Source organism: Lissotriton helveticus, chromosome 9 (assembly GCF_964261635.1).
Source record: "Lissotriton helveticus chromosome 9, aLisHel1.1, whole genome shotgun sequence".
Classification (NCBI taxonomy): domain Eukaryota; kingdom Metazoa; phylum Chordata; class Amphibia; order Caudata; family Salamandridae; genus Lissotriton; species Lissotriton helveticus.
Genome location: NC_136070.1, coordinates 613,507,932 through 613,535,242, shown reverse-complemented (window position 1 = coordinate 613,535,242; position 27,311 = coordinate 613,507,932). Strand labels below are relative to the sequence as shown.

Here is a 27,311-nt window from a genome sequence, read left to right as displayed (position 1 = left end):
GAATGACAACATAACAATGGACGAAGAAAGGTGGCTGAAAACCCTTTGAAATAAATACATTATACATATCCTTTTAGTAAAATCAAAAGGAGTTGGCTAACACCAAACCTAAAATTGCAGGCAGAGTCCAATGAATTAAAATAGAACCAGAAACAAACATTTCATGCAACAAACTTTCACAATACTTCATTTTCTCATTTGACCTTTAATGGCACACAGAGCCTTAGTGTCGGAATCTTTTATCGCCAATCCAGTATGGCCTTATCGGACAGCTGTGAAGATTCACTTTAATGTATGCACCCTCGTCAACACCCTGCAAGTGGCTGATCCCACAAGGTGGTAATTAAAGTGCAACATAGTCATGTATAAGAGATGGTGTACTTTACAATGCCTGTCTCCAAAGTCAAGGTTGTCAAAAAGGATCTCAAAAAGTATATATTTGTTTACAATCAAAGTCTTTAGAGGTGAATCACAGGGACACAGTGTCCTCGATTTCAGCATTCCGGTAAGCATAGCATGCTTTCCTCTGGTGGAGACTCACCCAACAAGTCCTCTGAGAAGAGTTCAATATGCTTTGCATCCCCACCAGTTACAGGGGGACACTACATCGGTATTCCCAATCCCAACATTACCAATACCATGGGGACCGCAATTTAGGATACAGGAATACCGCAGAGTTACAAACTGTACCCTGAGACTCCCCTGAAGAATTGGTCATTACTGTGGTGCTGGGAAATACAGTGATTGATGACCTCTGATAATTCCCCATTTTCCACCCTTCCATACACCAGATTTCACCACCTTTTACCTCGTGAAATATCTGGGTGTCGGAGTGCTGCAGAGACGCTGTATTCCTCATTCCTTGGATTTTTCCAAAACAGTGTTTCAGGCCGAAACAGGAATCACACTAAACTCATAAAGGAGGCCAACGTTCTTACTCATTTAATGAAGAGACTAGGTACAATATTAACATTATATCATGTGAGTGGGGTTGGTAACAACTGTTACATTCAAAGAATGCTTTCTTTTTTAAACTCTACATTGAACATGCAGAAAGAAAAATAAAAGTTTACGATTCAGTAATGCAGGTTTACTTTCAGATGGTGTCAAGCAGTGTGAATGTGATCCCAAATGCTACAATACCATACAATCCAAACATCTAAAGTACCTTTCTGTACGATGGTCCTTAGTCCTTTCTCTTCCATTTGCAATGATGTTCGGTGGGAAACTGTGCTTCTCAAGCAGATCAGAAACTGCTCCTGAAAAAAGACAAGCACATGCTTTAGACGTGAACGGAGGCCTCTCAGTCTGTGTTATCCCTTTCCAATTCGCCTGCACAAAAGGTTTTGATCAATAGGACACAGGCTCAGAGTCGGAGGCAAAAAAGTTAAAGCCCTGCTTGAAATAAACTTTTTACATTGAAGGGAATTCGATTTGTGAACATTCGACTCCACAGTTTTTAACTCTGTCTGTGCCACAGCCCAGGGAGACACACCCTATACTATAGATGCAGGAAACATTTATGGATGAAACTGGATTATAAAAAATAAAAAATAAACTAGGATATAAGATTGGACACGCTGGAACAGGGGAAATGTGGGCAAGTTCCACTTCATCTCTTATTAAGAGATCAACAGCTTGGCTGGAGTAAATGTTACATTTGTGCAATCAGCATTTACACAGTACACAATTTGCCCCCAGGGAGTAAGGCATGTTGGAACTCGAGCTCATGCCCCAAAAACACTCAGCACACAATGAAATCTGGGGCTAAACCTCTCACATTAGTTATTTGAAGGGCAGCCATAATACCTAAGCGCCCTAGGTATTGTGTGACACTTTAAGCCAAACCTAAGGTTGTACTGTACACATAAGCACTTTAAAATGGAGGACCTGTTATGGATGTCAGACATATCATCGATCTACATAGGGGCTATGGGCTGCGAAATATTTGTTGAAAAATTAATAATTACTGGGATGAATATTCAACGTGACAATGTGAAACATGCACTGGCAAAGCCATTAAGTCTGGCATTGTCCACCAGCTTTTTGTCAAATCTTCTTTTGCTATGATTTTTGGAAAGATTTGTTGATTGGGAAGCTGCTGTGTATTCATCAATCTAATGAAAAAAACCTTGACTGAAGGCAAAAATATGTTTGGTCTAAAAAAAATAACACACATTACCATGTTACTCGCTGGCATTGAAGGGAACTACTTTCTGCATGGCTGTGCTTCCCTTGTGAAAGGGCAGCATGCTGTAACTCATAGTGAAGTCAGCCAATAGCTGGTGTGATCTTGCACATTGCCCCTTGATTTATGCTTGAGTGGGTTGTAGAAAAATGTGAATGATGCAACCACAGACAAATGGATGAATTGTGGCTAAAATCCCCTAAAAGTAACTACGTCATACACATCATTTTTGTAAAAACAAAAGGTTTTGGGTAACACAAACCTAAAAATGGCAATCGTTCTGCCGAGTGAGGGAGAGAGGTAATGAGGGAGAGAGAAAGAAAGGAGTGGTAGAAAAAGGAAGGAAAGAAGAAAGAATAAGGAAGTGAAGAAAAGGAAGAAAAAAGAAAGAAGGAAAAATGAATATGCTACTTACCAGTATGCATCTGTTCTTGGCATGTAGGGCTGCTAACATTCATATCTTTTGCATAGATCGCCGCCTAGTGTTGGGTCCGGATGATCGCACATTGTTGTCCTGGAAGAGTCTTCAAAGTATCCTGAGATAGGTGGCTCCTCCCCTGGACTACAGTGCGCATGGGCATCGGCTCCATCCCCAGATTGTTTTTAGCCATTGTGGCAGAGATGGAGTGAAAAGTGTAAAGGATGTCCATGCTAATGATTGAATGCAAGAGTATATCTGCAGCTGCGACAGGCACCGGGGAGGAGGGTGGGCGATATGAATGTTAGCAGCCCTACATGCCAAGAACAGATGCATACTGGTAAGTAGCATATTCAGTTCGAGGCATGTGGGCTGCTAAATTCATATCTTTTGCATAGAATATATAGCAGTCCCTCCATTAGCGGTGGTTGCCCGTGCCAGCTGCAGAAACCTGAAAAAGTGTCTTGAGAACAGCCTGTCCTACAGCTGCTTGCTGCTTGGAATGCACATCAACACAGTAGTGTTTTGTAAAGGTATGCGGTGTAACCCATGTGGCTGCTCTGCAAATGTCTTCCAAAGGAATGTTCCCCAGGAAAGCCATGGATGCCCCCACTTTGCGTGTGGAGTGCGCCCTTGGGGGTATTGTTAAGGTACGTTTAGCTTTTTGATAACAGATTTTGATGCACTTAACAATCCACCTGGCTATTCCTGCTTTGGAAATAGGGTTGCCTTTGTGCTGTGGCGAGAAGGCAACAAAAAGTTGTTTTGTTTTCCTAAAGTGTTGTGTCCTGTCAATATAGTACATCAACGCCCTCCTAACGTCCAAAGTATGGAGCATTCTTTCCGCCACCGTTTGTGGGTTTTGGAAGAATGCGGGCAGGTCAATAGTTTGGTTGAGATGAAACTGTGACACCACCTTCGGAAGGAATTTGGGGTTAGTGCGTAGTACCACCCTATTTGGATGAATTTGTATGAACGGCTCTTGGATTGTGAGCGCTTGCAGCTCACTGACACGTCTTAGTGACGTAATAGCAATAAGGAAAGCCACTTTCCATGTTAGGAACTGGAGTTCACACGAGTGCAGTGGCTCAAAAGGTGGTCCCATCAGCCTGGTGAGGACCACATTGAGGTTCCACACCGGAGCTGGCGGTGTTCTTGGGGGAATGACTCGTTTCAGACCTTCAAGGAAGGCTTTAATGGCAGGCACTCTGAAGACAGAGAGATGTTGCCTGTTCTGAAGATAAGCTGCTATGGCGGATAGATGGATCCGAATGGAAGTGTACGCTAGATTGCACTTGTAAAGATGTAACAGATAGCAAATGATGTTAGGGATAGATGCATCTAGCGGGTTTATGTTATTGGCTGTACAGTGAAGGACGAAACGCTTCCATTTTGCAGCATAGCATGCTCTGGTAGTGGGCTTCCTTGCCTCCTTGATGATGTCCATGCATTCTGGAGGTAGGTGAAGGTAGCCAAACTCTAGGACTTCAGGAGCCAGATCGCCAGGTTGAGCTGTTGCGGATCTGGATGCTGAATGTCTCCATGGTTCTGCGTCAAGAGCCTGGGTGTTAGGCGCAGCCTTTGATGCGGCACCACTGAGAGTTCCAGAAACGTGGTGTACCATGGTTGGCGTGCCCACGTTGGAGCAACTAGGATGAGTGTCATCGAGTGCTGCCTTAGCTTTCTTGCCACCAGCGGTATTAGAGGTGCTGGTGGAAAAGCGTACGCAAATTTGCCTGACCAGTTCATCCATATCGCATTCCCCTGCGACTGTGGGTGAGGGAACCTGGCGGCAAAGTGTTGGCATTTTGCGTTTTCGCTTGTGGCAAACAGGTCTATCTCTGGATGACCCCACTGCTGGAAGTACGGGCAGAGTACTGATGGATGTAACTCCCACTCGTGCATTTGATGGCTGTATCTGCTGAGCAGATCCGCCATCTGATTGTCCTTGCCCGGGAGGTGTTCTGCCATGAGGAAAATGTTTCTTTGAATGGCCCACTTCCACATGCTCTGAGCCAGATGAGACAGCTGTGGCGAGTGGGTGCCTCCCTGTTTTTGAATGTAGTACATCGCTGTCATGTTGTCCGTCCGGACTAACACTACCTTGTTGCACAGATGTACATTGAAGGACTTGAGCGCCATGAAGATTGCCATCAGTTCTAAATAGTTGATGTGCATCTTCTGTTGCTGCGTCGTCCATAGTCCCTGCACTGTGTAAGTGAGCACATGAGCTCCCCATCCCTGGAGAGATGCGTCCGTTGTCAGGATAATCTGTGGCACTGGCTCCTGGAACGGTCAGCCCTTGCAAAGGTTGTGTGGATTCCACCAATGCAGAGAGTTGTACGCCGACCGGTAACCAACACTAGGTCTGTCAATTGTCCCCGAGCCTGTGTCCACTGATTTGCTAAGCACTCCTGGAGCGGACGCATATGTAACCTTGCGTGAGGGACTATGAAGATGCAGGAGGCCATCATGCCTATCAACTGCATGAACACTCGCGCTGGTAGCGAGTGTTGCAGTCTGAACCTTTGGATTAGAGACTGTATGCTGTCTATCCTGACCTTGTTTGGCTGAGCCATAGCAGTCAGAGTATTTATTGTCGCACCCAGAAGAACAAGTTACTTACCTTCGGTAACGATATATCTGTAAGAAACAGTAGTTAGTATTAGATTCCTTACCTTAGAATATCCCCAGGCGTCAGTCTGGATCCGGAAACTTTTGCGTAGCAGTACCCCTGCGCGTCGGTAGGCGTCGTCTGCAGGCGTCCCCTGCGGCTCCGCGTCGTCGGCGTCGTGCGCCGTGATGACGTCGCTGGAGTATATAGACGCCGCCTCCGCGCGCTGACGTCAGTTCTTTGCACACAGCTTTTCCGCGCCAGAACACGCAGAGCCATGTGAGAACCAACACTGGTGCCATTTGAAACTAGGGCCCTGAAAGGGATGTCCTTAACCCTAGGTATCAGTTCGCAGAACGGGGAGGACGGGCGGGGCGGTAAGGAATCTAATACTAACTACTGTTTCTTACAGATATATCGTTACCGAAGGTAAGTAACTTGTTCATCTGAAAGAAACAGGTTAGTATTAGATTCCTTACCTTAGAATAGATACCCCAGCAATACCAACCCCGGTGGTGGGTCTGCGAACCAATACAACCTACACCAGAAAGTCCTGGAGGACCGAACGGCCAAAGAAGCCATCCCTCCGGACTTGACTGTCCAGGCAGTAGTGCCTCGCAAAGGTGTGCAGCGAGGCCCACGTGGCCGCCTGGCAAATGTCCTGCAAAGGGACTCCCCGGCCCAGGGCAGTAGTAGCCGCCGTGGCCCGAGTGGAATGGGCCCGCAGCCCAACAGGAGGCTCCTTCCGAGCCAAAGAGTAGCATGCTTTGATGCACAGGACGACCCACCGAGAGATGGTCCGTTTCTGTACCGCCCTTCCCTTCTTCTCACCCACGTAGCCAACAAACAGTTGGTCATCCACCCGGAACTGGCGTGTGCGATCCATATAGAATGAAAGCGCACGTTTTGGGTCCAGACGATGGAGCCGCTCTTCATCCTTTGAAGGATGCGGAGGCGGGAAGAAGGAGGGCAAGGTGATGGACTGCCCAATGTGAAAAGCAGAGACTACCTTGGGCAGGAAAGAAGGTCTAGTCCGAAGAACCACCTTATCAGGATGAACAGACAAGAAAGGAGGTTGAATAGAAAGAGCCTGGAGCTCACTCACTCTCCTGGCAGAGGTGATGGCTACCAGGAAGGCCGTCTTTAAGGTGAGAAGACGGAGAGGACAGGAATGAAGGGGCTCAAAGGGAGCGCACATCAGGAAAGTCAAAACCAGGTTCAAGTCCCACTGAGGCATCACGAACGGAGTTGGAGGATACATGTGCGTGATGCCCTTTAAGAATCTTAACACAATAGGGGACTTGAACAAAGATGGCTGATCAGGTAGCCTCAAGAAGGCGGAAAGGGCAGAAAGATAGCCCTTGATAGTGCCCAGAGCAGAGCCCTGCTGGGCAAGGGAAAGGAGGAAGAGGAGAACCTCAGACAGAGGGGCAGAAAGGGGATCCACAGCCTTTGCTGTGCACCATGCCACAAATCTGTTCCACCGGCAGGCGTATACCGACTTTGTGGAGGGACGCCTGGCTGCCAGAATGACATCACAGACTTCAGGAGGCAAGTCAAATGGCCTCAACTGTCGCCGCTCAATCTCCACGCATGGAGGTGGAGACTGGACAGGTTCGGGTGGAGGACCGTCCCCTGCTGCTGCGACAGAAGGTCCTCCTGAAGGGGCAGGCGGATCGAGGGACCGACTGTCATGCTGAGTAGCTCGGGATACCAGTACCTTCGAGCCCAGTCCGGAGCCACAAGGATAACTTGGGCCCGGTCGCGCCTGATCTTCTTCAGCACTCTGGGCAGAAGTGGTATAGGCGGAAAGGCGTACAACAGACCGCAACTCCACTCGCGCCGAAAGGCGTCGCCGAGCGAGTGCCGTCTTGGAAACTCCAACGCGCAGAACTGATGACATTGCGCGTTCTCTTCTGTGGCGAATAGATCTAACCAAGGCTCTCCCCATTGCTGAAAGAGGCCTCTCGCCACATCCGAGTTCAGACGCCATTCGTGATCCACCGAGCACCGACGGCTGAGTTCGTCCGCCCTGGCGTTCAGAGAACCTGCCAGGTGTTGAACCGTCAGAGTCACGCCCTGACGTTCCAGCCATTGCCAGAGGCGCAGAGCCTCTTGGCAAAGGGTCCACGACCCCACACCGCCCTGTTTGTTGCAGTACCACATGGCGGTGGTGTTGTCCGTGAACACCTGCACTACACTCCCGATGACAAAGGGGAGGAATGCCTTCAGTGCCAGGCGAATCGCCCGCAGCTCCAACATGTTGATATGGAGCCGGGACTCCGCCGGAGACCAGAGGCCTCTGATCTCCGCCTCTCCCAAGTGGCCACCCCAGCCTTGGAGGGACGCGTCCGTCACAACCACGTGCTCCGGCTGGGGAAGGGAGAGGGATCTGCCCCTGACCCAATCGCGGTCTGTAAGCCACCACTGCAACTGTCTCGCAGTGCCCTCCGAGATCAGGACATGGTCGGATAGGTTGCCCTGATGCTGGGCCCACTGAAACTTCAGGTCCCACTGCAGAGCCCGCATCCGCCATCTGGCGTGATGCACCAGAAGGATGCAGGAGGCCATCAGCCCCAGAAGCCGCAGCGTCAACCTGACCGAAACCCGGGATAACGGCTGAAAGATGGGAATCAGAGCCTGAATATCCCGGACCCGCCGTTCCGGGGGATAAACCCGAAACTGCGCCGAGTCGAGAACCGCTCCGATGAAAAGGAGCTTTTGAGAGGGACACAGGTGTGATTTCGGCACATTGATGGAAAACCCCAACTCGTGCAGGAGGTCTGCCGTCATCTGAAGGTGGTGGACGACTGTCTGGGGCGAGCCCGCCTTCAACAGCCAGTCGTCGAGGTAGGGGAAGACTGAAACCCCTAACCGGCGCAGATGAGCTGCGACCACCGCCATCACTTTCGTGAACACCCGTGGGGCGCTGGTAAGGCCGAAAGGGAGCACGATAAACTGAAAATGCTCGTGGCCTACCGTGAACCGCAGGTAACGCCGGTGGGCCGGCAGGACGGGGATGTGAAAGTACGCATCCTGCAAGTCCAACGCTACCATCCAGTCTTGTGGGTCTAGAGCAGCCAAGACCTGAGCCAAAGTCAACATCTTGAACTTCTCCTTCCGGAGGAAGCCGTTGACGTTCCGTAGATCCAAGATAGGACGCAGGCCTCCCTTGTCCTTCTTGGGTACCAGAAAGTAGTGGGAGTAGCAACCACACCCTACTTCTGGCCCAGGAACGCGCTCGATGGCCCCCTTGGCCAAGAGGGCCGTAACTTCTTCCTGCAGAAGTGTCAAGTGGTCCCCCGACACACGGTGGTTCTGCGGTGGCATGGCTGGAGGAGTGGACTCGAAGGGGAGGGCATAGCCCCTTCGGACAAGCTGCAGCACCCACCTGTCCGATGTTATCGCGCGCCAGCGGGAGTGGTGATGGCGAACCCTGCCACCCACTGGCGTCACGTGAGCCCGAAAGCTCGGACTAGGAAGGCTTGGATGCCGCAGCGGAGGGAGGCGTGGACTGACCACGACGCTGGCCTCTACCGCCACCACGGCGGAAACCACGGGCGCCACCGCGCTGGGGAGCGCTCTGCGCCGCGTGGCTGGCAGCACGTGTGGGACCTCCTCTCCCTTGGCCACGAAAGGGCCGAAACGAACCCGTCTGCTGGCGCTGGGTCTGGGTCGAGAGACCCAAGGACTTGGCCGTGACCCTGGAGTCCTTGAAGCGCTCCAGCGCGTGGTCCGCTTTGTCACCAAACAGGCGACTGCCATCAAATGGCATGTCCATAAGCGTATTTTGGACGTCTGGTGAGAAGTTGGCAGATCTCAGCCAGGCATGGCGACGAATCGCCACCGTAGTGGACATGGCCCGTCCCAGTGAGTCCGTGGTGTCCAGACCACAACGGATCGAGTACCGCGCCGCATCCCGGCCTTCAACAAAGGCCCGGGTGAGCTTGTCCCGCACTTCCTGGGGGCATTGCGGCAAACACTCCTCGACCGTATCCCACAGGGAGTGGGTGTAGCGGCCCAAGAGGCACGCGGTGTTACAAGACCGCAGCCCAGCACTCAAAGAGGAAAACACTTTCTTTCCAAATTGGTCGTACCTCTTTGATTCCCGGTCGGGCGGAGCCGACGGAAATGCGGACTGCGAAGTGGAGGCCTGGATCACCAGACTCTCCGGGGAGGGATGGGTGGACAGGAAGGCAGGGTCGTCCGCGCAGGGACGGTGACGCCTGGCAACGTTCCGGTCAACCGGCGCACCAGAGGCGGGCCTGGACCAGGTGCCCAGAAGGACATCCGTCAGGGCCTCATTAAACGGCAGCAGAGGCTCCTGGGGGCATGACTGCGGTTTAAAAACTTCCGTCAGGATATTCGGTTTGACCTTCGCGACGGGGAGCTCAAGGTGTAAGGCCTTGGCAGCCCTCATCAGGACCACCGAATAGGCAGCACCCGCCTCGGACGCCACAGGGGACGGAGAGACAAACCCAGGGTTGGGCGACTCGTCCAGGCCACTGGCATCACCCAGATCACCTACCCAGTCCACATCGTACTGGCAGGCACGGGATAGAGGGTCCTCAGACCCCTCCCAACCCTCTCCATACTCCTCCTCGTCATACCCATATTCTGGGTCGACGATATAGACATCGGGGTCAACGGGCCCCATCGGCGTCGGGTCCGGCGTCGGCCGACGCCGGTCCGGCTCCGAGTCCGGAGTCGGGGAGGAAAGGGGGGTGGCGCCGCGCGGCGTCGGTGCCGGGGACCCGACGCCGGCCGGAGCCGACGGCGGAGTCGCTGCACCACGCGGGGGCGGTACCACGGGCTGGCCCACAGGAACCGACGCCGGAGAGGCCGGGAGACCAGCCGGCGACGAACCAGAGGGAACCAGCGGCGCCGGGGCCGGAGCCACCGGCGGCGCCGGGGCAGGAGCACCCGAACCGCTCGGGCCCCCAGACGGAACCGACGGGCCCGCAGGCGCCGAAGGCCCCGCCGGAGAAGACCTCGCCCTCATAGCAATGAGGAAGGCCTCGATCTCCTCACGCGACGCGCCTTCCCCAGGGACCGACAGGTGTGGGGTAGACGGCGTCGGCGACCCATGCGGGACCGCGGGGGTGGGGTCACCCGAGCCCCCGGCCGCAGCACGCGGGCGTCGGGGGGAGTCGGGGGTGCGATGGCGACGCCCCGACTTCTTGTGCTTACCTGACGAGCCGGAGGAATGGTGGCGACTCCCGGAGCGCCCATGGCGGCTCCGCGACCGCTCCCTCGACCGCTCCCTCGACCTCCGACCGGACCGGGACCGCTCTCGACGCGGGGCCGACAACCGGAGTTCGAGAAGCTTGCGGGACCGCTCCCGCCTAGCTTTTCCAGTCAAGGCCCGACAGTCGACGCAGGACTCCACGTCGTGGTCCGCGCCCAGACACCGGAGGCAGAGTCGATGGTGGTCGGTGACCGACATCATGCGGTCGCACTCGTCACAACTCTTGAAACCGGGCATCCTACCGGCACCGTAAAGATCAATCAGTTAACAAAAAACTTGGTCAAAAGACCGGAGTACTGCTCTTCGGATCTGCGCTAACTGGCGCGGAAAAAAGAAGAACTGACGTCAGCGCGCGGAGGCGGCGTCTATATACTCCAGCGACGTCATCACGGCGCACGACGCCGACGACGCGGAGCCGCAGGGGACGCCTGCAGACGACGCCTACCGACGCGCAGGGGTACTGCTACGCAAAAGTTTCCGGATCCAGACTGACGCCTGGGGATATTCTAAGGTAAGGAATCTAATACTAACCTGTTTCTTTCAGATACTGCCGCACATGTGCTGGTTGAAGGTGCGACTTTGGGTAGTTCAACGAGAAGCCCAGATTGTGAAGGAGGTGAATGGTGGTCGACATGTCCGCGGCGCACTGTTGTTCTGACTTGGCTTGAATGAGCCAGTCGTCTAGGTAGGGGTAGACATGTATGTTCTGCCTCCTGAGGTGCGCCGCTACCGTCGCCAGACACTTGGTAAACACTCTGGGGGCGGTGGTCACTCCGAAGGGTAGGACTTTGAACTGATAATGCCTGCCTTGGATAGTGAACCTGAGATACTTTCTGTGGGACGGGTGTAGTGGTATGTGGAAATAAGCATCCTTGAGGTCTAAGGTTGCTAGGAAGTCCCCTTGGTTCAGCAAGGGAAGAATCTGTTGCAGTGTAAGCATATGGAAATGTTCTGACAGTATATACAGGTTGAGGGGGCGCAGATCTAGAATGGGTCTGAGGGATCCGTCCTTCTTTGGAATAAGGAAGTACAGGGAATAGACCCCTGTGCCTTCCTCCTCCACTGGCACGAGCTCGATTGCGCCTTTTTGCAGCATCACCACTACTTCTTGCTGCAATAAGTGCAAGTGCTCTGCGGACATAGGTCGTTGCCTTGGTGGAATGTTGGGTGGAGTGGACGTTAACTCTAGACAATAACCGTACTGGACAAGTTGTCTTACCCACCTGTCTGTGGTGATGTTTGTCCAGACTGGCAGGAACTGCTGGAGTCTCCCCCCGACAGGTGTTAAATGGTCGGGGGGCAGTGACAGAGAGTCACTGTTTGTTTGGGGCAGAGGAACGGGAGTTGTTGTTTCCTCTGCCACGGCCCCTGGTGCTGTTTCCTCGATAACCCCCTTTATTCTGCTTGGGGTACGAGGACTGTGCTCCACCTCTAGTGAACTGTGATTGTTGACCCATCTGTCCTCGGGTAACCCCACGTGCACCTGAGCGACGAAAAGTGTTGCCCCGGAATTGTTGTGACTGAAGGGCCCCCATAGACTTAGCTGTTTCGTTGTCTTTCTTAATCTTTTCGAGGGTGGTGTCAACATCAGGACCAAACAGTCTATCAGGATTGACGGGCTGGTTGAGTATGGTTGTTTGAATGTCTGGTTTAAACCCTGATATGCGTAGCCACGCTTGTCGTCTTAGCATGACGCTAGTGTTAATAGCCCTAGCTGCTGTGTCTGCGGCATCAAGTGCACACTTTATTGCTGCGTTGGAGATGAGTTTTCCCTCCTCTATGAGCAGTTTGGTACCCTCTTGAAACTGCGTAGGCAGGTGTTGTAAAAGTTGCTCTAGGGTGTCGTAATGCGCCCTATCATAACGTGCCAATAGCGCCTGTGTGTTTGCTATACGCCAGAAATTGGCAGCCTGCGCAGCTATTCTTTTGCCCCCTGCCTCAAGCACTTTAGACTCCTTGTCTGGGGGAGGAGCTTCACCAGTCGTTTGGGAGTTCGCCCGTTTGCGGGCATTTGCGACCACAAGAGAGTCAAGAGGCAACTGTCCCCGAATATATGCTGGGTCTGCAGGTGCCGGCCTGTATTTCTTCTCGATGCGTGGGTTGACCACTCTCGCTCTGGTAGGCTCCTTAAAGATCTCTGCAGCATGTTTAAGGACCCCCTTTTAGCATAGGAAGTGTCTTCACTGTTCTTTCAGAGACAGAAAAAGTGTCAAATAGAAAATCTTCCTCCACTGGGTCAGCATGCATGTCCACGTCATGATTAGCAGCTGCCCGTTCGATTAGTGCATGAAATCCTGCAGAATCCTCTGTTGGGGATGTCCGTGCACTGAAAAGCTGTGGGTCTTGCCCCACAGGTTGGTTTCCCTGGTCACCGGTGTCATCATAGGAATCCTGTTGTGCATCAGGGTCATTGATGGGGAAACTGTACTGGTCATCTAGTCCCTCCTCCTCTCCCCCAGAGTGGTCAGGGGAAGGTGTTGGACTTCTCCTAGGCGGAGGCTGGATAGGTTCAACCAGGGCAGGAATGTCCTGTGTAGGCCTTTTCTTTTTTAGTGGAATAACATAGGAGTCGACTGGCTGGGAAGTGATTTTCCGCTTATAAAGGGTCAACTTGCCAGTGTCCGCGTCGATATACCGCTCAGATTCTTCTCCTGAGTCGTGTTGTCGACCCGATAGTCCGCCAGACGTGGAAGATTCTGATGTCTTTGGCGCCGTCTTTGGTGCAAAGGCTTTCGGGGCTTCCTTCGGCGGCAGAATGTATAAAAGCTTGGCAGTAGGCTTTGCAGGCACGTCTAGCGTCTTCTGGTGCGACGGCGCGGAAGCCGACGTCGCAGTAGCCTTCTCACTAATCCGTTGCAATGAACTAATGATTTGTGATGCACCACTCGCCGAGGCACCTGGCGCCGACGAGGAGGCCGCCAACGGGCCGCCGCCCCCGACTTTCTGGGGCTCTTTTGGAGGCTTAGACGTCGATGCCGCAGCTTTAGACACGGAGTCCTTGGACTTATGAATCGAGCCTCCGCTTTTGGATCCGATGGATTTCGTAGACTCCGCCTCGACCATGCGTCCGTCTAACGGTGCCCCTGTCGGCACCGAGTGTTTGTCGACGACTTTTGCGGACTTCGCCTGCGCCGCTCCGGTCGACCCTTGACGGACGACCTTCTTTGAGGACGCATCCCCCGCCGATAACTTCGGCACTGTTGAGTCGACAGTCTTCTTCGACTTCGGTGGCCCGGAGGTCGACGGAGCCGATGAGGTAGCAGGCTTCGGTGTTTTAGATGGAACGTCCGCCATCTTAGGTGCACTCGAATCCGGTAGTTTCGGTTTCGATTTGGCGTCGGCCATTTTAGGTGCAGTCAATACCGTTGGTTTCAGTTTCGGTTTCGATACGGGCTGCGTAGCCCCCGCAGGTATGTCCGTGGCCGGGCCTGAAGGCGGGGCCGTGGCTTGCAGTGCAGGGTCCTGGGTAAGGCCGAGTGGCGATCCCGTGACCTGAGCCTGATCCGTATAACTGTCGGGGCATAGCTCATCCCCTGAGCTATCTTCCGCGGCCCCATAAACTTCTTCGTCGTCCCCTACCTCGTCGACGTATTCAAGGTCTTGTTCCATGACCCCGTCGTCTTCTTCGGGATCGGCCTCGACCTCCGTCGCAGGTGGAGAGATTTGAAGACGATGGCTTAGGCTCTCTTCTTCTGGGCCGTCGAAGATGTTATCGGGTGCCGGGGCCGCCCGCTGGGCCTCGAGGCGCACCGCGCGCCGAAGCTTGAGCGTTTTCTTTGACCTGAACTTGGAGCAGGCCATGCAGTTCTCCTCGTTATGGTCCGGCGAGAGGCATTTATTGCAGACCGGGTGCACGTCGATATGTGGGTATTTGGACCCACAGACGGGACAGTATTTAAACGGGCTCCGGTCCATGTTGAAAAAGTCGTGGTCTTGCTGCGATGAGAAGGCCTCGATGTCCGAAGAGTAACTCGGCTCCGCAGATTCCGCCTCAAAGAGACGGGAGAAACTCGAGACCGTACGCAAACAATACCGACGTAGGTAACGAAGGCCTTTTGGCCTTAAAGAAGCAAGTTTTCTCGGTTCCGACAGAGAGACGTCGAGACCGCATCCGAACCCAATGGCGGAAAAAAACTATCTGGGGATGGAGCCGATGCCCATGCGCACTGTAGTCCAGGGGAGGAGCCACCTATCTCAGGATACTTCGAAGACTCTTCCAGGACAACAATGTGCGATCATCCGGACCCAACACTAGGCGGCGATCTATGCAAAAGATATGAATTTAGCAGCCCACATGCCTCGAACATATAAATATAGAAATGAAAAAAGAAAGCAAAAAAGAAAATAAAGGAAAGAAGAAATGGAGGAACAAAATAAGAAAATAGCAGAGGAAATAAAAAGAAAGAAGAAAAGAACAAAGAAAGGAAGGGAAGCAAGAAAAAGGGAAGGAATTAAAGGCCAGATAGAAGGCAGGAAAGAATACAAGAAGGAAGGAAAGAAGAAAAGAAAGAAGGAAGAATAAAGGAAAGAAGGAACGGAGGGAAAATTAAGGAAAGAAAGAACAAAAGAAATGAAGGAAAGGAGAGAAGAAAATAAATAAGTAATGAAATAAAGGAAGCAGAGAAGAAAAGGAAGGAAAGAAGGAGACAGAAAGAGAAAGAAAGACTGTACAAGAAAGAAGGAAAGAAAGAAAACAGAAAGGCAGGACAGAAAGCAAGAAAGGAAAACATTAAAAAAATATCAGAAAGAAGGAAAGCATGAAAGAAAGCAAGTAAGAAGGAAAGGAAAAAGGAAGGAAAGAAGACAGGAAAGAAATTAAAGAAATGCAAGAAAGGAAGAGAGGAAAGAAAAAAGATATAGGAAAAAGGAAAGCTTGCAAGAATTTAGGAAAGAACGAATGAATGAATGAAAGAGGAAAAAAAGTAAAGAAATGAAAGAAGGCAAGAAAGAAAGCACAAACAAAAGAAGGACAAAGGAATGAAAGAAAGAAGGATATAATGGAAAGAGAGGTAGAATGACAAAGGAACAAAAGAAGAAAAAAGCAATAAGAGGAGGAAAGCAGAAAGAAAGAAAAAAGAAAGAAAAATGGTGAACAGAAAGGAAAGAAGGAAGGCGAGAAAAGAAAGAAATATAGAAAGAAGGAACAAAGAAAAAGAAAGAACAAGTGCTGCCAATACAACACAATACCATCGTGTTTTCTTTCTGGGCAACGGTTGTTGAAGAACCACTTATGAAATTAAGTCCAGAATAAATGTGTTATGAAGAATTGTCCGCTAATGAATTACCATCTATAAAACTTAAGTTTTTGGTTTGTGTACTGAATGCATAGTAAAAAGAGGCTATCTTGTTGCAGAACAGTTTCCAAAGGATGCAATCTGTTTTTCTGTGAAATACCAAAAGACAGATAAACAAAGGAGACTCCAAAAGGAATTTCGAACAGCATTGGCAGGGGACCGGAACTAATAAAGCATGGAATATGGCCCGTTTTCAGGTCAGATTCTAAAAACTAAAGCATAACTAAAGTCATTATGAAGTAAAAACAAGTAAAACACTGGCACTGAAGGGAACTACCTTGTGTTTGGGTATGCTCCCTGTGACAGAGCAAAATGCAGACACTCAAAGTTGAAATAGCCAATGGCTGAAGTAGGCTATCGACTGCCCTACGCTGCTTGCTATAGTGGGCGTATGCAAGATATGAATAACAACAGAACAATGGACGAAGAAAGGTGGCTGAAAACCCTTTGAAATAAATACATTATACATATCCTTTTAGTAAAATCAATAGGAGTTGGCTAACACCAAACCTAAAATTGCAGGCAGAGTCCAATGAATTAAAATAGAACCAGAAACAAACAACACCTAAGCAGTGACATTTCATGCAACAAACTTTCACAATACTTCATTTTCTCATTTGACCTTTAATGACACAAAGAGCCTTAGTGTCGGAATCTTTTATCGCCAATCCAGTATGGCCTTATCGGACAGCTGTGAAGATTCCCTTTAATGTATGCACCCTCGTCAACACCCTGCAAGTGGCTGATCCCACAAGGTGGTAATTAAAGTGCAACATAGTCATGTATAAGAGATGGTGTACTTTACAATGCCTGTCTCCAAAGTCAAGGTTGTCAAAAAGGATCTCAAAAAGTATATATTTGTTTACAATCAAAGTCTTTGGAGGAGAATCCCAGGGACACCCGGTCCTCGATTTCAGCATTCTGGTAAGCATAGCATGCTTTCCTCTGGTGGAGACTCACCCAACAAGTCCCCTGAGAAGAGTTCAATATGCTTTGCATCCCCACCAGTTACAGGGGGACACTACATCGGTATTCCCACTCCCAAGATTACCAATACCATGGGGACCGCAATTTAGGACACAGGAATACCGCAGAGTTACAAACTGTACCCTGAGACTCCCCTGAATAATTGGTCATTACTGTGGTGCTGGGAAATACAGTGATTGATGACCTCTGATACTTCCCCATTTTCCACCCTTCCATACACCAGATTTCACCACCTTTTACCTCGTGAAATATCTGGGTGTAGGAGTGCTGCAGAGATGCTGTATTCCTCGTCCCTTGGATTTTTCCAAAACAGTGTTTCAGGCCGAAACAGGAATCACACTAAACTCATAAAGGAGGCCAACGTTCTTACTCATTTAATGAAGAGACTAGGTGCAATATTAACATTATATCATGTGAGTGGGGTTGGTAACAACTGTTACATTCAAAGAATGCTTTCTTTTTTAAACTCTACATTGAACATGCAGAAAGAAAAATAAAAGTTTACGATTCAGTAATGCAGGTTTACTTTCAGATGGTGTCAAGCAGTGTGAATGTGATCCCAAATGCTACAATACCATACAATGCAACCATCTAAAGTACCTTTCTGTACGATGGTCCTTAGTCCTTTCTCTTCCATCTGCACTGATGTTCGGTGGGAAACTGTGCTTCTCAAGCAGATCAGAAACTGCTCCTGAAAAAAGACAAGCACATGCTTTAGACGTGAACGGAGGCCTCTCAGTCTGTGTTATCACTTTCCAATTCGCCTGCACAAAAGGTTTTGATCATTAGGACACAGGCTCAGAGTCGGAGGCAAAAAAGTTAAAGCCCTGCTTGAAATAAACTTTTTACATTGAAGGGAATTCGATTTGTGAACATTCGACTCCACCGTTTTTAACTCTGTCTGTGCCACAGCCCAGGGAGACACACCCTATACTATAGATGCAGGAAACATTTATGGATGAAACTGGATTATAAAAAATAAAAAATAAACTAGGACATAAGTTTGAACACGCTGGAACAGGGGAAACGTGGGCAAGTTCCACTTCATCTCTTATTAGGAGATCAACAGCTTGGCTGGAGTAAATGTTACATTTGTGCAATCAGCATTTACACAGTACACAATTTGCCCCCAGGGAGTAAGGCATGTTGGAACTCGAGCTCATGCCCCAAAAACACTCAGCACACAATGAAATCTGGGGCTAAACCTCTCACATTAGTTATTTGAAGGGTAGCCATAATACCTAAGCACTCTAGGTATTGTGTGACACTTTAAGCCACACCTAAGGTTGTACTGTACACATAAGCACTTTAAAATGGAGGACCTGTTATGGATGTCAGACATATCATCGATCTACATAGGGGCTATGGGCTGCGAAATATTTGTTGAAAAATTAATAATTACTGGGATGAATATTCAACATGACAATGTGAAACATGCACTGGCAAAGCCATTAGGTCTGGCATTGTCCACCAGCTTTTTGTCAAATCTTGTTTTGCTATGGTTTTTCCCAAGATTTAATGTTTGGGAAGCTGCTGTGCATTCATCAATCTAACAAAAAAAAACCTTGACTAAAGGCAAAAATAGTTTTGGTCTAAAAAAGAAAACATATTACCATGTTACTTCCTGGCACTGAAAGGAACTACTTTCTGTATGGCTGTGCTTCCCTTGTGGAAGGGCAGCATATAGTAACTCATAGTGAAGTCAGCCAATGGCTGGAGTGGTCTGGCACATTGCCCCTTGATGTATGCGTGAGTGGGTTGTAGAAAAATGTGAATGACACAACAAGAGACAAATAGATGAATTGTGGATAAAAGCTCCTAAACATAACTATGTCATACACATAATTTTTGTAAAAACAAAAGGTTTTGTTTAACACAAACCAAAAAATGGCAATAGTTCTGCCGAGTGAGGGAGGGAGAGAGGTAATGAGGGAGAGAGAGAAAGAAAGAGGAGTGTTAGAAACAGGAAGAAAAGAAGAAAGAATAAGGAAGTGAAGAAAAAGAAAGGAAAAAAGAAAGACGAAAGAAGATAAATAAAGGAATGAAAAAAAGAAAGAAAATAAAGAAAAGGAGAATGAAATAGGAAAATAGCAGAAGGAAATATAAAGAAAGAAGGAAAGCAAGAAAGAAGGAAAGAATGAAAGGCAAGATAGAGGGAAGGAAAGAGGACAAGAAGGAAGGAAAGAACAAAAGAAAGAAGGTAAAATAAAGGAAAGAAGGAAGGGAGGAAAAACAAAGGAAAGAAAGAACAAAATAAATTAAGGAAAGGAGAGAAATAAAGAAAGAAGTAATGAAATGAAGGAGGCAGAGAAGAAAATGAAGTAAAGAAAGAGAAGGAGAGCGACAGAAAGAGAAAGAAAGGCTGAAAGATAAAGAAGGAAAGACAGAAAATGGAATGGCAGGAAAGTATGCAAGGAAGGAAAAAAATGAAAAAATCTAAGAAAGAAGGAAATAAAGCAAGGACGAAGAAAAGGAAAAAGGAAGGAAATAAGACAGGAAAGAAATTAAAGAAAGGCAAGAAACAGAGAGAGGAAAGAAAAAAGAGGATATAGGAAAAATAGAAAGCAAGTAAGAAATTAGGAAAGAAAGAATGAATGAAAGAGGAAAGAAAGAAAAGAAAGGAAAGAAGGCAAGATAGAAAGCAGAAACAAAAGAAGGAAAAAGGAATGAAAGAAACAATGACATAAAGGAACGAAAGAAGAAAAAAAGCAAGAAGAGGAAAGCAGAAAGAAAAATTGTGAAAAGCAAGGGCAGAAAGTAGGCAAGAAAGAAAGAAAGAAAGAAATACAAAAATAAAGAACACATGCTGCCAATAAAAAACAATGAAGTCCTGTTTTCTTTCAGGGTAATGTTTGTTGAAGAACCACTGGTGAAGTTAAGTCCAGAATAAATGTGTTCTGAAGAATTATCCGCTTATGAATTTACATCTATAATGTTGAAGTTTTTGGTTTCTGTACTGCATCCATAGTAAAGAGGCTAGCTTATTACAGAACAGTTTCCAATGGATGCAATCTGTAATGCTGTGAAATACCAGAAGTCAGATAAACAAAGGAGATTCCAAATGGAATTTACAACAGAACTGGCAGGAGACAGGAACTAATAAAGCATAGAATATGGCCTGTTTTCACTGTTTTCAGGTCAGGCTCTAAACTAAAGCAACATTAAAGTCATTATAAAGCAAAAACAACCAAAAAACACTGGCACTGAAGGGCGCTACCTGGTGTGTGGATGTGTTCACTGTGACAGAGCAAAATGCAGTCACTCAAAGTTAAAATATCCAGTGGCTGAAGTAGGCTGACCCACTGCACCACGCTGCACGCTGTAGTGGGCGGAAGCAAGATGTGAATTACAACAGAACAATGGACGAAGAAAGGTGGCTGAAAACAACTCTAAGTAAATATATTATACATATCATTTTAGCAAAATCAAAAGATCTTGGATAACACCAAACATAAAACTGCAGCCAGATTCCAATTCTTGAAATAAGAACCAGAAACGAACAACACCTTAGCAGTGACATTTCATGCAACAAACGTTCACAGTATTTCAGTTTATCATCTGACCTTTAATAACACATACAGTCTTAGTGTCAGAATCTTTTATCGCCAATCCAGTATGGCCTTACTGGACAGCTGTGAAGAATCATTTTAATGTATGCACCCTCGTCAACACCCTGCAAGTGGCTGATCTTACAAGGTGGTAATTAAAGTGCAACATAGTCATGTATAAGAGATGGTGTACTTTACAATGACTGTCTCCAAAGTCAAGGCTCTCAAAAATGTTTTCAAAAAGTATATATTTGTTTCCAATCAAAGTCTTTGGCGAAGAACCCCTGGGATACCCCGTCCTCGATTTACCATTCTGATAAGCAGTGCATGCTTTCCTCTGGTGGAGACTCACCCGACAAGTCCCCTGAGAGGAGCTCCATATGCTTTGTTTCCCCACCAGTTACAGGGGGACACTACATCAGTATTCCCACTCTCTTAATTACCAATACCAGGGGTACTGCAATTTAGGATACAGAAATACCGCAGAATTACAAACTATACCCTGAGACTCCCCCGAAGAATTAGAAATTATTGTGGGTTCTGGGAAATACAGTGTTTGACTAACTCTGATAATTCCCCATTTTCCACCCTTCCATGTACCAGATTTCACCAGCTTTTACCTTGTGAAATGTCTGGGTTTGGGGGTGCTGTAGAGGTGCTGTATTCCTCGTCCCTTGCAAAAAGAACAATTGATGGACAGAATGAAGAACAATGTAATACATGCACCCCAGTACAGAGATCTGGGCCTATATCCAGAGTTTTTTGCTCACCATGCCATTCCAATTTGGACCCAGCCATATGCAATTAAGTCTTGACCCTGCGCCCAATGGGAACAGTCCAGCCCGAACTGCCAGGCCAGGTCCTCCTGGACTGGAAACAAGTATCTTAGGACCGGTTTCGGGCTTTCAGCCCTCATCAGCCAGGATAGCTTGACTCCAGTGGCATGGAGCGCACGGGACCCATGTCTGGGCATACACGTCCCACTCAGGGTAACAAAAACAACAAGCATTTACAATGCAATAGGTCTCGCAGCATTAAAGTTTGAGTTATTGGCATTGTGTATGACAATGCATTGCATAACTTTTTTAGCAAACTTTGAATTGGTGAGCAGTCAGAGTGTGTGCAATAGTCTGCTGTTCTTGAAAGCAGTGTGGTACAGAGTGCAGGAATTTGGATGACCTGAGCAATGTGGATGATGCACCTCACGCACGGGGCTGACGCAGTTATTATTCACACAGCTCTGATGATGCACCTCACGCACGGGGCTGACGCAGTTTTTATTTATACAGCTCTGATGATGCACCTCAGGCACGGGCTCACAGCTGTTATTATTCACACAGCTCGGATGATGCACCTCAGGCACGGGCTCACAGCTGTTATTATTCACACAGCTCTGATGATGCACCTCACGCACGGGGCTGACGCAGTTATTATTCACACAGCTCTGATGATGCACCTCAGGCACGGGCTCACAGCTGTTATTATTCACACAGCTCTGATGATGCACCTCAGGCACTGGGCTGACAGTTATTATTCACACAACTCTGATGATGCACCTCATGCACGGGGCTCACAGCTGTTATTATTCACACAGCTCTGATGATGCACCTCACGCACGGGCTCACAGCTGTTATTATTCACACAGCTCTGATGATGCACCTCACACACGGGGCTGACGCAATTATTCACACAGCTCTGATGATGCACCTCAGGCACGTGTTTATAGCTGTTATTATTCACACAGCTCTGATGATGCACCTCCGGCACGGGTTCACAGCTGCTATTATTCACACAGCTCTGATGATGCACCTCACGCACAGGCTCACAGCTGTTATTATTCACACAGCTCTGATGATGCACCTCAGGCACGGGCACTCCATTCAAAAGTTTTGAAAACAAACCAAACATGCATTAAAGCCATCCTTTAAAACAATGTTAATCAAAGCAATGCCACCTTTAAGATTAAATCAGGAACTCCTGTCATTGGAAATCATGTCTCTAATCTCAGAGGGACATCCTACACTTGGATTCTGAATAAAATGTCACTTTCTGCATTCAGTATTTCAGGATTTGCTTTCCAAATAAAATGCTTACAAAGGCAGAGGCATAATATTTAACTTAAATTCTTGTGTGTTGCGATCCGACAATCAGTGTGGAGGTCCCCTGACATATACATATAATCTATGCTGAACATTACTTTACTTTACTGTGATAAGATACGAAAGCAGAGCGACAGAGCTGCTGAACAGGAGAGCGAGCCCTTCTTAAAATGGCCAATGACTGCAATATGTGCGCGCGCACTCGAAAACGAAACCTAGCGTGGGGGCGGGACTTCCGTCTTGTGCGCGAAGCCCACGCCCACGGAGTTCCTGGTCCGAGGAGCAGTGGTGACGCGGGGCTCCCATGCCTGACGGAGAGCCCCGCGGAGGCGACAGAACACTGAATTGGCGGTAAGTGGGCCTTGGGGGGCGCTCGTGTGTGTGTGTGTGTGTGTGTGTGCGCGTGTGTGTGTGTGTGTGTATGTGTACGACGGCGGGGGTGTCTGTATGTGTGCGTGTATGTGCGCGTGTATGTGCGCTCCTGTGTGTGTGTCTCAATGCAAGCACTGACCATGGGGTTCTTTACTCTGAGTTACAACAACAACCAAAGCAGTCGGAACTAAAAGAAATTTAAGGTAATAAAGCAGATAGCAGATAGCATTAGTTTGAAAATAATGCAATACAGACTAATTTGGAAGAGATTATATATATTCACTGTAAAAAAAACTTCAGTTAAATTGATGTTATACTCGTGTCAAAAATGTCAGTTAACCCCTTCCACGCTCATGACGAGCTGGGCTCGTCATGAAGTAGCCTCCTCGCACGCTCATGACGAGCCCAGCTCGTCATGAAACATGGGAATGATCAAATCTCAGCACAGGAGGGGAATATGCTGAGCATCCATGGGGTTAAAGTTTTACACTTTAAACTCAAAAAACACTAAAATTCACCAGTCAAGGAAAGGTCAAGGATCTATAGCTCGCACCCCTGCCATACGTCATCAATGAAGTAATTACAGAGGACATCAGTGATGTTATCAGTGCCATAGAACATACCATGAGTTTTGTAATATGTGAGGACCTAAGCATTGCATAGCGAGGGTGCAAGTGAGTACCTTGAGTTAACTATAACTGGTGAACAGTGTTTTTTTTTAAAGTTTAAAATGTTAAATTTTAACTGACTTTTTCACCTAACTATAATTTCACTTTAACCTTTAATTTTTTACCAGTAAATTATTACGTTTTTTTTTTAATGTAAAGCAATATTTTATTACTATACCTAAGTAGGCTTGCCAAGTGCAGCATAGGTGAGCTGCAGGGCCTGGTCTGTGGCCAGGCCCTGCACCCAGCTCCCCACAGATGGCAAATCCAGTCTTGCACATGGAAGCCCCACAGGTGGCCAAAGCTCCGCTTTGGCCAACCATCCAACAGCTGCACAATAATCCACAGACAAACACACAACTTTTTTATGGGGGGGGGCACTGCGGTTCCGAAGTGACAAAACAAAAAAACACGGACCTCAAGGATAACTCATAAAGGGTCAGGGTGCCAGATACCCCCACTCCAACCCCCTTACTTTTTTGGGGGTATTTTTTTAAAACATGGGAACAGAGTCCTAGAGTTGTAAAATGGCAGCCTCAAAACGTATCATAATATTGTTGCCAGCCAATCACAGCCCTCTGTTCCACGGATTTGGTCTCTGCCCTACAGACCCCACCAATCTGAATGCTTTGTTTGCCATTTAGTACCTTGTTACCCTGCGTCGCTAGATATCTATATATTTTAAAGCTTAATTTCTCCGAAACGGCTAAAAGGATTTACACCAAATCACAAATAGCACACTTTCTGGAGAAAGATCTAGCTTTCTGCCAAATTTGGTCTGATTCTGTTCTCCCGTTTTGGCTATAGCATTATCTGAAGTACCTAAGGGAGACTGAATGGGGAAACCGCGTTTTGGACCCCTCTTTTTTGTCGGTATCTACTTGATGGATAACCCTAAAATTTTCCAGGATGGAGCGGAGGTGGCTGAAATATTTTTGAGGAAAGATTTGTGTAGAATCGTCAAATGGCAACAAAGTTATTAGCAAACCAAAAAATATATTTCCTATGGAAAAGTAGTCCTAACTCTAACTATCCAGTTTATATATAAATACATAATTACAAGGCTATGTTCACATAACATTTCCTATGACGGGACCTCCACCCAGAGCCCACCCCTCTATTCCCCACGGTCTTCCCTCTGCTGGGAGCATGCAGACGACCTCCTCCTCTGCTGAATAAAAAACATATAAATGATTTACATTATTTTAGACTTTAGAGGTGCCTGTGTAAACAAGAGCATAGGTTTCAATACTGCTTTGCAGAAATACTTTGTTCCAAAAACCTGTTAATGTATTTTAATTTAAGAAAAGCATCAGGACAGTTCTATTAAAACTGGGACTGTCCGGGGAAATTCAGGACATCTGGTCATCCTATCCTACCATTCACTTCCATGAATTTCTTGTCTGCCCTTTTATTAATCGATTAATCCAGTGGGCATGTGTCCATACAACGCATGCTCCTTTCACGCAAGCGACAGTACAGGTTTCATATAGTCGTCAATGGCTATAAACAGCCTATAGGCATCACCTTACCACACATACATTTGTCCAAATACCTTCCACTGCTAATGAATTCAGTATTGTTCATTTAAAATGTTTACATCTGATTTTGTATTTACGTGCATTTATCTACATATATATATTATACACATAGAAATATAGATTCAAAATGTAAGCATTTTAAGCAAATATATCCATCCATCTATCTATATGTCTATCGATCTGTATCTCTATCATTCTATATCTGGATAGATAGATATACTTTTGTGGGCGGACCCACCAGTATTATCTGTGGCCTAATTTGTGCCCCTCCTAAACTTCGATTCTAGACAGGCCACTGGTGTTATACAGCAAGCCACTGCCATGCATTAAAAGCTGGAGGTTCATTTTCAATTACTACGGAGCGTGGATATGCTTGCCAAGGCCAGCAGACGGAGGCCCTCTGCGCACTTGACTGGCCTCCGAGGCACCCTAGTGCACCTGCTGGGCTTCGCCTTTGGGAAAACAGTTGGACTTTCTCTGCAAGCATTTCTTGGGGTATGGAGAAAAACAAAAAACACGACAAAGTCAGCTGGAGACTGCTTCGTTTGAGAGCCAGGCAGGGTCAAACTGGGGCGCTTTGGAGACTAATGACCGCGGCGCACACCGCACACAAGCTCGCAGCAGGGCAAGCGCGCACTGCATTTATCGGCGCGATCTGTTCCAGACGCAGTAAATGATACATTATTGGATCCAGGCCTGCTGCTCCTTACCAGGACTTACCTCATTTAAGTGTCAGTGCACCTCCCTCGCCAACCTCCTGCAAACACTGCTCCATACCTTAGAGCGGCTTCACGGGCAGCAGGGCCTTTCTCAGCTGCCAGGCCGGCGCACTTTTGTTCCTTTCACCCCTCCCTGCTGGGAGAATTAGGTCTGAAAAACACCCGGCTAACCACAGAACACCCAGGTTGATCCGCTATATGAGATTTTTAGTGCTTTATTACACGGAAATCAAGGCCATGAATAACAGACTATAAAGAGATACTGATGGCGCGCAGGCAGGCAGTCACTGGTTAAGGCTCCCAGATTTACTGTGCAGTGGGGGCGTCAAACAAACTCGGACAGAGAAATTACAGCAACTCAGTGAATGAATTAATGGACACAGAACGGTGCAGTAGATATTGGCAAACAGCACTTGTATGAGTTGTCTTTACAAAGAGAAGTGAGAGCAGCGTGCACTTTGCACCCATTAGAACACTACAGGGCCGCAGGGAGGACAAAAATACCGCAAATCAAACATTCTCGACGACAGAGAGCCCCTGAATTTGGTGTTGTCCTTGTCATTTTTCAACCCAGGTCATGCGAAAGTCAGTGGCGGAACCTTATCCGTGCGCTCAGGCTACCTGAACCGAACCCTAGTTTAAGGAATGCCGTCTTAAAGCTGAAAGCTTATTAAGTGCTATGGTAACCAAACATCTTTTAACATCTAGTCATAAATTGCAAAAAACACCACCGGAGATGAATAATTTGCAAAAAATAAATAAAGAATAACTCCATGCATTGTTTTATGCGGTACACAGACTGGCACTTTTAAGCTCTCACTACACACCATCACCAAACAAGCGGCCATTACAAAAAGTAAACAGCAATCCGGACACCCACCTGAAAGAAGCATTTTCAGGGACAACGGCGTCGATCCGAGAGGACGATGCGGTGAGTGAATCGATCCGACTGAGCAGGGAGGGGCCGACATCGGAGTCCCTGGGTCGGCATCTGCAGCGGGCCGCGGTCCACAGAGGGATGTGAAGGAGTGAACTGGGAGCTCTCTCCCCATAGAAAAAAATACAGCAGCTGGAAGCAGGCAGCCCGAGGTGAGGCTGCCGTAGCCAGTGCGAAGAAGAGACGGTCTCCTCGAGGCTGCGTCCGGTGAACTTGGGACCGCAAGGGAGAGGAGTGTGCACCGAGAGCAGCCGGGTGAAACTTCAGCGGCAGATCGAGACTGCAGGGAAACAAACAAGTCAAAACGAAACCTAAGAGCCGCGCGCGTGAGCTTCTACCGTAGACAGCTCACGTCGCGCGGCTCTTAGGTTTCGTTTTCCAAAGCGCATGGCAGAGTCGCGCTCGCACACATGCGCGCTCACAAGGTCAAATCCGAGACGGAAAATGCGCGTGTCAGACTCTGTCCACATATTCAGTAAGCAAATAGTATACTAAAGTATACAAGAGGTCCTTTCGCTACGCTCGACCTAAAAAGAACAATTGATGGACAGAATGCAAAACAATGCCATACATTGACCCAAGTACAGAGATCTGGGCCTAAACCCATCGTTCAGCATTCCGCCCATCATTTGTTTGCGTAGCACTTTTCACCATAAGTGGGATGGGTATGCCCAGACG

At 48.1% G+C, this 27,311-nt stretch overlaps 1 long non-coding RNA gene across 14 annotated transcripts in view; it reads right to left on the bottom strand.

Moving 5' to 3' along the window:
* Window positions 1-27,311, bottom strand: part of LOC144781681 (uncharacterized) — a 315,416-nt gene that overhangs the window by 163,874 nt on the left and 124,231 nt on the right. For 12 of the 14 annotated variants that reach the window (XR_013601036.1, XR_013601043.1, XR_013601034.1 and 9 more), the window contains 3 exons: window positions 19,967-20,068; window positions 17,350-17,440; window positions 1,169-1,259 (listed from right to left, as the gene is read on the bottom strand). This is a non-coding gene — a long non-coding RNA (uncharacterized LOC144781681). The remainder of the gene's footprint in view (window positions 1-1,168; window positions 1,260-17,349; window positions 17,441-19,966; window positions 20,069-27,311) is intronic. The other 2 variants (XR_013601047.1, XR_013601046.1) reach the window with 1 other exon arrangement.